Below are 8,291 nucleotides of genomic sequence, written 5' to 3' on the forward strand. Positions count from 1 at the left end.
TTTGAAGAGTCATTGTCCACACTTCTCGTGGCCATTTAAGAACAGTAGCGACTCTCTCAAAATGAACATTAAATGGAGGGACAAGTCTAATACTGCGAGTGACATCAAAACGATCAGCAGGGACTGTAAAGTCAGATTCACGAGCTTTAAATTCAAGCTCTTTCAAACGAATGGCTTGTGCCATCTCCAGATCTTTCATCTTAAGCTCATGCTCTCTTTTCTTGGTCACGAACTACTTGCCTGTCTGCTTCTAATCGTGTTCTCTCACGCTCCCATTCAATCTGTAGTCGACAGAGTTCAAGTTCAACTTTAGAGGGCGTGGCTGGGCGATCAGCTGTTGCAGGTGCACCACCAACTTCAGGAGAGATTTTTCCGGCTTCACCGAAAACACCCTGGGCAGACAAAAAATCTGTTAGTTTAGCCAACAGTTCTGCTTTTGATGGACTACCTCGCACCTCAACCTTGTAATGCCCTGTGATCATAATAAGTCCATCACGAGTAGCGTTGGACAAGGCCTCAATGGTTGGAGAAGCAATAAAGTCCTCTAAACTAGACATTGCAAGAGAACAGCCAGAGAAACAGCAAGCAAAAAAGTCGTGACCAGAGAAGACAAAAATAAAAAGACAGCGCTGGACACACCAAAACAATTTGACAAAAACCGCACCAATAAATCAATACGTCAAAAGACGAAACATACGCGGCTATAATTAGAATAATGAAAAACGCACCGCAAAAATCACTAAATGAACATCTCCCGGACGAGCCCCCATTTGTTACAATGTCCAACCTTAACACAAATAAATCTAGGACATCATAACAAAAGAGTCAAACACTGTTGTAGGGGAAAAAGCTTTTTCGTTTACTCAAGATGTTTAGAAGCATAACATCAAGCACAAAAAAACCCTAAAACAAACCCAGGTGACTAAGGATAGAAAAATAAGAAAAAGATCAAAGAAAACCTACAACTGACTTGCTAAATGTTTACACTGCCCTTGTTCCCGTGCTCCCACTGCACAGGAGCAGTGACGCAAATCAAAATGTGAGTCTTCCGCTTTGTTCCTTACCTACACTTACTAGCTGACACTAGTAACGTGCAGAAATTAGTCACCAGGGACAACAGGTTTGACGAGAGATAACAAAACAAAAAGAAACACTAACAAATTCAACTATATGAATAACACTAAAGAAAAACATGCGGCGCGAGTGTGCCAACGCGTCTGCCCCTGGGAAGTCCAGGTGAGAAAGAGAGAGAGATCGCCATCTTGGATGAGGGGCGGTATTTATACCAGACGACCAATCCCCGCAAACGCAGTCCACCTGTCAGCCATGCCCAAACTCCACCTACAGGCACGCAGACAAAAAGGGGAAAAAACAAACAAACCAACAACCCCGTAACACACAGTAACCCTTCTATTGGTTCAGACTGCACAGCACTTGCCACCTCATGCATCACTGAGCCTTGGGTGCCCAACAACCTGTCACCAGGTTCCTAGTTTGTCTCTCCACAGAACACTATTGGTGGGTACTCACTACTGCTCACTGGGAGCACCCTACAAGCCTTGCAATTTTGGAGATATTCCAACCCAGTGATCTGGCTATTACAGTTTGACCCTTGTCAAAATTAGTCAGGACTTTATGCTTACCAATTTCTCCTGCGTCCAAAACCACAAGAACTAAGACTACGTTCAGACTGCACCCTGAAACGACCCATATCCGATTTTTTTGCCCATATGCGACCTGTATCCGATTTGTTATTGACAATCTGAACGACACAGATCCGATTTTTTCACATGCGACCCAGGCCGCTTGGATATGTGGTCCTAAATCCGATGCATATCCGATATTTTCACATGCGACTGCAGTCTGACCGGACAGGTCGCATTCATGAGAGCTACACGTCATCAACAAGAGACAAACGTCACTATTCTGCGTTGGCTAATCCTGCCTCTTTGGTGGAAAACAACAACATTTGTACAGTTTTCAGAATTTAAATAGACTTTTATAGAATTGATCAAGCTAATGGTGGATTTCGTAGGGACCTGGATGTTTATCTGTTAGCCTGATTAAATAAAACAGTTTCTATAACTGATTTATAACTTAAACCATCCTGTATTACAAGATTATAAGATTGTTCTGGAAATTTCCAGTAATTTGACACCTTCGGTCTCATTAGTCTGCTGCCCACATTAATCAGATCATTGTGTGAGTTCCGCCGCCGCCACAAAAACCACATCGCCAGGTCTCGCCTCATCTCCATAGCAAACTGCACTGGTGTTTATGCACCTTGAGCCAGCGCTGAGAGAAGTTGCAGAATTCAGCTGGCTATAAACAATCTAAATAAATATTTATAAAAATGTAGAAAAAGTTTATTAATATGACGAAATAAATATGTGCAAATTATTAAGCCTGAATTAAGAGTTTGGTACATGTCTGTGAAGATTCTCAATCATCCAGGTCATAGTAAACTGTGGGTGGTAGAAATGGGCAACTGGACTTGCTTGAAAATTCTTGAAAACGTTTCACCTCTCGTCCAAAAGGCTTCCTCATTTCTGTCTGACTAATAGGGAGTATCAGATATTTATCCTCTCCTGGATCAGAATCAGAATTCTGATGACCAGCTCATCTAAGGTGTCATTGAGGCATCATGCTGGTGTGGGTCACTGGAGGCTGGGTGTGAACGGCGAGTCATTAGGGTGATCAAAGGATTGCCCGTTAGGGTGATCAATGGCAAGCTGACTCTCTCTGTCCTCCTGTGAGTCACCGAAAACAGCTGGGTCCTGGCGTACACCCAGCCGTCTGGGAAGAGTGTCCAAGACCGCATTGTAGATGGTTGATAAATGATGTCTTAGACCCCACCTCTGTTCAGTGATGGCCGTTCCAGGTTGACAAGAATGGCTTCTTTAACTCCTCGCTCATACCAATGATCCTCTCTGGCTAAAATACGTACGTCACAATCCTGAAATGAGTGTCCTTTGTTGTTAAGATGAATGTAGACAGCCGAGTCCTGGCCTGAGGAGCTGGCTCTCCTGTGTTGAGCCAAGCACCTGTATAGCGGTTGTTTTGTTTCCCCAATATATGAGTCCGTGCAATCTTCACTGCACTGAATTGCATACACTACGTTGTCCTGTTTGTGTCTGGGTATTCTGTCCTTAGGGTGGACCAGTTTCTGCTTCAGGGTGTTACTGGGTCTGAAATGTACCGGAATGTTGTGTTTGTAGAAGATCCTCCTGAGTTTCTCAGATAGACCAGAAATGTAGGGAATGACAATGTTCTTGCATTTGTTCCTGTTATCATCCTTGTCAGTTATGTTCCTTTTTATGCTCTTTAGGAAAGCCCAGTTGGGATAACTGCAATTCTGAAGTGCTTTCTTGATATGATTCTGCTCCTTCTCTTTTCCCTCTAACGTTGTAGGAATGTTCTGAGCCCTGTGTTGCAAGGTCCTAATGACCCCCAATTTATGTTCCAGTGGGTGGTGAGAGTTGAAAAGTAGGTACTGGTCTGTGTGTGGGGGTTTCCGGTAGACCTCGATACTAAGGCTTCTGTCTTGTCTAATGTGTACATCACAATCCAAGAAGGCTAGATTATTCCCACTGACATCCTCCTGAGTGAAGTTGATGTTGCTATCCACTGCATTGATGTGTTTCGAGAAAGCTTTCACCTCATAGATTTTGATTTTAACCCAGGTATCATCCACGTGTCTAAACCAATGGCTGGGTGCAACTCCTGCAAAAGTGGTCAAAGCTATATGTTCCACTTCCTCCATGTATAAATTGGCCACAATAGGGGACACCGGTGATTCCATGGCGCATCCATGCTTCTGTCTGTAGAAACTTTCATTAAACTGGAAATAAGTGGTAGTCAGGCAGAGGTCAAGCAGGGTGCAAATCTGATCCATCGTGAGTTTCGTTCTATTCAGTAAGAAGCTATCCTGAAGGAGTCGTAACAACAAACAAAGGACAACAACAAAGGACACTCATTTCAGGATTGCAATGTACGCATTTTAGCCAGAGAGGATCGTTGGTATGAGCGAGGAGTTAAAGAAGCCATTTTTATCAACCTGGAACGGCCATCACTGAACAGAGGTGGGGGTCTAAGACATCATTTATCAACCATCTACAATGCAGTCTTGGACACTCTTCCCAGACGGCTGGGTGTACGCCAGGACCCAGCTGTTTTCGGTGACTCACAGGAGGACAGAGAGAGTCAGCTTGCCATTGATCACCCTAACGGGCAATCCTTTGATCACCCTAATGACTCACCGTTCACACCCAGCCTCCAGTGACCCACACCAACATGATACCTCAATGACACCTTAGATGAGCTGGTCATCAGAATTCTGATTCTGATCCAGGAGAGGATAAATATCTGATACTCCCTATTAGGCCGCTTTTCCACTACAAATGCGGCTGAGTCGGGCTGAGCCGTGCCGTGCTGAGTCGAGCTGAGCGGGGCTGTTGGAGTTGCATTTCGACTACAACCGCGCTGGCTGGAAGTGGGTGGACACATTGGGTGGAGTTAGCGAAAGTGGGTGGACGTCACGTGATGTCGTTAAGCAGCGCAAACAGTGACATCAGTGAGCTTTTAAGTGGTAGTCACATGACCCGAATAGTAAACAATAAACATGGAGGACATGGAGTCGTTAGTGTTGCTGGTCTTGGTTCTGTGGCTTGTTGTCACTGACAACGCCAACAGATACTGGCAAGAGCGTATAGATGAGGTGAGGCGCATAAGGCTTCATAATTCTCGTAATTCGTAATTCTCCTTCTTCCGGGTTTACGGTGTTTACAGATCCCAGCGTGCTCGCGGGGCGTGTGTGGGCATGTGAGGACACTCCTCCTCACCAATCAGTGCACAGGGGAGTGTCTGCTCACGCCCCCAGCCTCACTTGGCACGGTTTGGCTCGCTTCAGCCCCACTCCAAAACGGTGTGAGTTTTAGGGGCTAAGCAGGGCTGAAGCGAGCTGAGTCGTGCTGTTTTTTGGTAGTCGAAATGCGAGCCATGTCGGGCTGAAGTGGGCTGAAGCGAGCTGAAGTGAGCTGAAAAAGGGTAGTGGAAAAGGGCCATTAGTCAGACAGAACTGAGGAAGCCTTTTGGACAAGAGGTGAAACGTTTTCAAGAATTTTCAAGCAAGTCCAGTTGCCCATTTCTACCACCCACAGTTTAAGAGTTTGGTAATACAGCGGCCGTATCCCAAATGACTGCCTACTGAAGCTCGAGTGCACTATAAAGAGTTTAAAAATCCATTACTTCCTAGTAACATGTAGTGCACTTATATAGAAATTAGAGAGACATTTAGGAGTCAACCCTCGTTACCAGGCTACACGTTTTCATTTCAGTTCAGAAACAAAAACACACACGAGACCTCACACTTTAACACTAACCAGATAATTAAACAAACAAACAAACAAACAAAAAAAAGAAATCATTAAACTTGAAGAGTGCGCTTTTTTTTTTTGTTTACGTATTACGTAGATGTGCTTATTACGTGTCAGTTTGCGCATGTGGGACACTTTTGGGTCGTTTTCCGTTCATATTGGAGATCGCATACAAGTCTCATATAATTGGTAATGTGAACGGCCTAACAAAAAAATCGGATTTCACAACAAATCGGATATGGCTCGTTTCAGGTTGCAGTCTGAACGTAGTGTTAATGTTCTCTTACCTTCTAATATGTCCCAGACCTTGATATGTGCCACTGTTATGAGGTAATCAATGTTATTTACTTCATCTGAAAGTGGTCATGTTTTGGCTCATTAATGGATATTTTGTGTTGAAAATGTAATTTTAATTTACGTGTGCTCTCTGCTGTTGTAAATCAAGGAAAACAATGGAAATAAGTTATTGACAAAGGCTAGGTTCACACCATCAGTCCAAAGCTTATTTTTTTGCAGATCTGAATCCGATCTTCCTGATTGACTGTCCACATTATATATTGCAAATGATCAGATCCAATCTGATCTGTGTGTCCAATGTGGCAATCCTTTTCATTCTTATTCATATTGGTTGCAATAGTAATGGCATTGTGCCCGAAAGTAGAAGTAGTTGGCATAAATAAACCAAAATGGAAGGTAATGAAACAGGCTTGCTTATTTATTACATGGAAACAGGTTTTATAAAAAAAATAAGACAGCATCAGAGACAGAGGAGGCTTGGCTGCGCTGCTTTACTTCATGCACCACCAAACTAGCATGTTTCCTGTATGTGTGATGTAAACCTGAACTTTACATGACGTCAAAAGTCACAGATGCAAAAAAAAAGAAGTCAGACTTCAATGGATTTGTAAAAATGCAAATTGAACCTTATTTCAAGCCACATACGAATAAAAATCGGATCTTCAGGGTTTGTTTGTTTGGTTTTTTGTCTGTTCAGACTTGCTACTTATGATCGGATTCCAATCAGACATGCACATAAATTGGATTTTGACTGACAGTCTAAACATAATGAAAAAAGCTGAGGTATAATTTTGTTTTGTATTGTCAAATAAACCAGTATAGACATATTCCTCTAACACCCCTACAATTCGGAGCAGCTATAAACACACACTCCTTTTCCAGGCTCAATTTTCTTTTTGATTGAAGTTAAGAAGGTGGGAAAAAAAATGCAGCTTGTCATTTTACAGAGAAACCACAAAGCGTAAACTTCTCTGCTTTGAAGACTTTCCCATGTAGGAAAAAGTGAGTTATTATTTTTACCTTATTATTTGCAGCATTTAAATACTGTGTTACTTAATTTTGACACCTGTTAATGATGAGCCACCAGAACAGCTTCAGTGCTTTTTGGTCTGGATTCTGGAAGTCTGTCGTACTGTACTGGAGCAATGTAACACCATTCTTCCAAAAGATCTTCTCTTGGTTGGTGTTTTGACGATGGCACTGGAGAGATAGAGAGAGAGAGAGAGAGAGAGACTGAATGCTGTAGTATATGATGCTGAATGTGGTAGTATGATTTACATTATTTTCACCCTCATAAAATCATTCAGTGAGCCCTCATGCCCTGTGAATGGGGGTGGGTTCATCCACAACGCCCATCAAAATAGAAATGTTGCATCATTGGATGAAGTCAAAATAACTTTTCTGCTTATTTGCAGTGATGCTTCACTCTAATGAGGCACAAAATCATGTCAGAAATTGCACTGGGCAAAGATCTGACCAGCAACAAAATTCTTTTATGAGGTTCCTCCTCAACTGAACCCAATAACCAAAATGTGATGCTAATTTTGCCTATAGAGGGCAGTGTTTCCCAATGATTGCCTGATTCCTCATATTGCTCTCCACCCATGGTACTCAATAACTGAATCTGTAAATTACAATATAACATCGTCCAAGTCTCATTCATCTCATTATCTCTAGCCGCTTTATCCTTCTACAGGGTCGCAGGCAAGCTGGAGCCTATCCCAGCTGACTACGGGCGAAAGGTGGGGTACACCCTGGACAAGTCGCCAGGTCATCACAGGGCTGACACATAGACACAGACAACCATTCACACTCACACCTACGGTCAATTTAGAGTCACCAGTTAACCTAACCTGCATGTCTTTGGACTGTGGGGGAAACCGGAGCACCCGGAGGAAACCCACGCGGACATGGGGAGAACATGCAAACTCCACACAGAAAGGCCCTCGCCGGCCCCGGGGCTCGAACCCAGGACCTTCTTGCTGTGAGGCGACAGCGCTAACCACTACACCACCGTGCCACCCATCGTCCAAGTCATTATATTTATATTATTGAGATTTTAGTATTATTAGCCAGTTTGACTAGTCACCTGTATTGAATGGGTTTAATCCAAAACTAGGATTCAAATTCAAATATAACGTTGCCTGTAAATAATTTCAATTTAAAAGTCAATTTTAGTTGAAGTGAAAAGTTCAAAAATAGAAAACACTATGATAACATTCATTCATTCATCCTGGTCAGGGTCACAGTGGAGCCATAGTTAATCCTGGCAACAGAGTTCAAAGTGAAAGAATTCACCCTGGAGGTCCATTGTAGGGCGCCACACACATACGTTCATATCTACCAGCATGTTCTCAGGCGGTAGAGGAAACCGGATGACCCAGCGGAAAGCCACACAAACGTAGGGAGAACATGCACAGAAATTCCACACATCAAACTGAGGATCCTGAAACTGTGAGGTGGCAACACTAACAACTGTGCCACAGGACCACCTTCCAACAAATAGCCACATATTCACATTTTAATAATGAACCTAATATTTTTATAATTTAATGGATTTTGTTGATAAAGCTGTGCTCAGGGGACCTGAGCTACACATATATGCAATGTCAATGCATT

Source organism: Neoarius graeffei, chromosome 12 (genome assembly GCF_027579695.1).
Source record: "Neoarius graeffei isolate fNeoGra1 chromosome 12, fNeoGra1.pri, whole genome shotgun sequence".
NCBI lineage: Eukaryota > Metazoa > Chordata > Actinopteri > Siluriformes > Ariidae > Neoarius > Neoarius graeffei.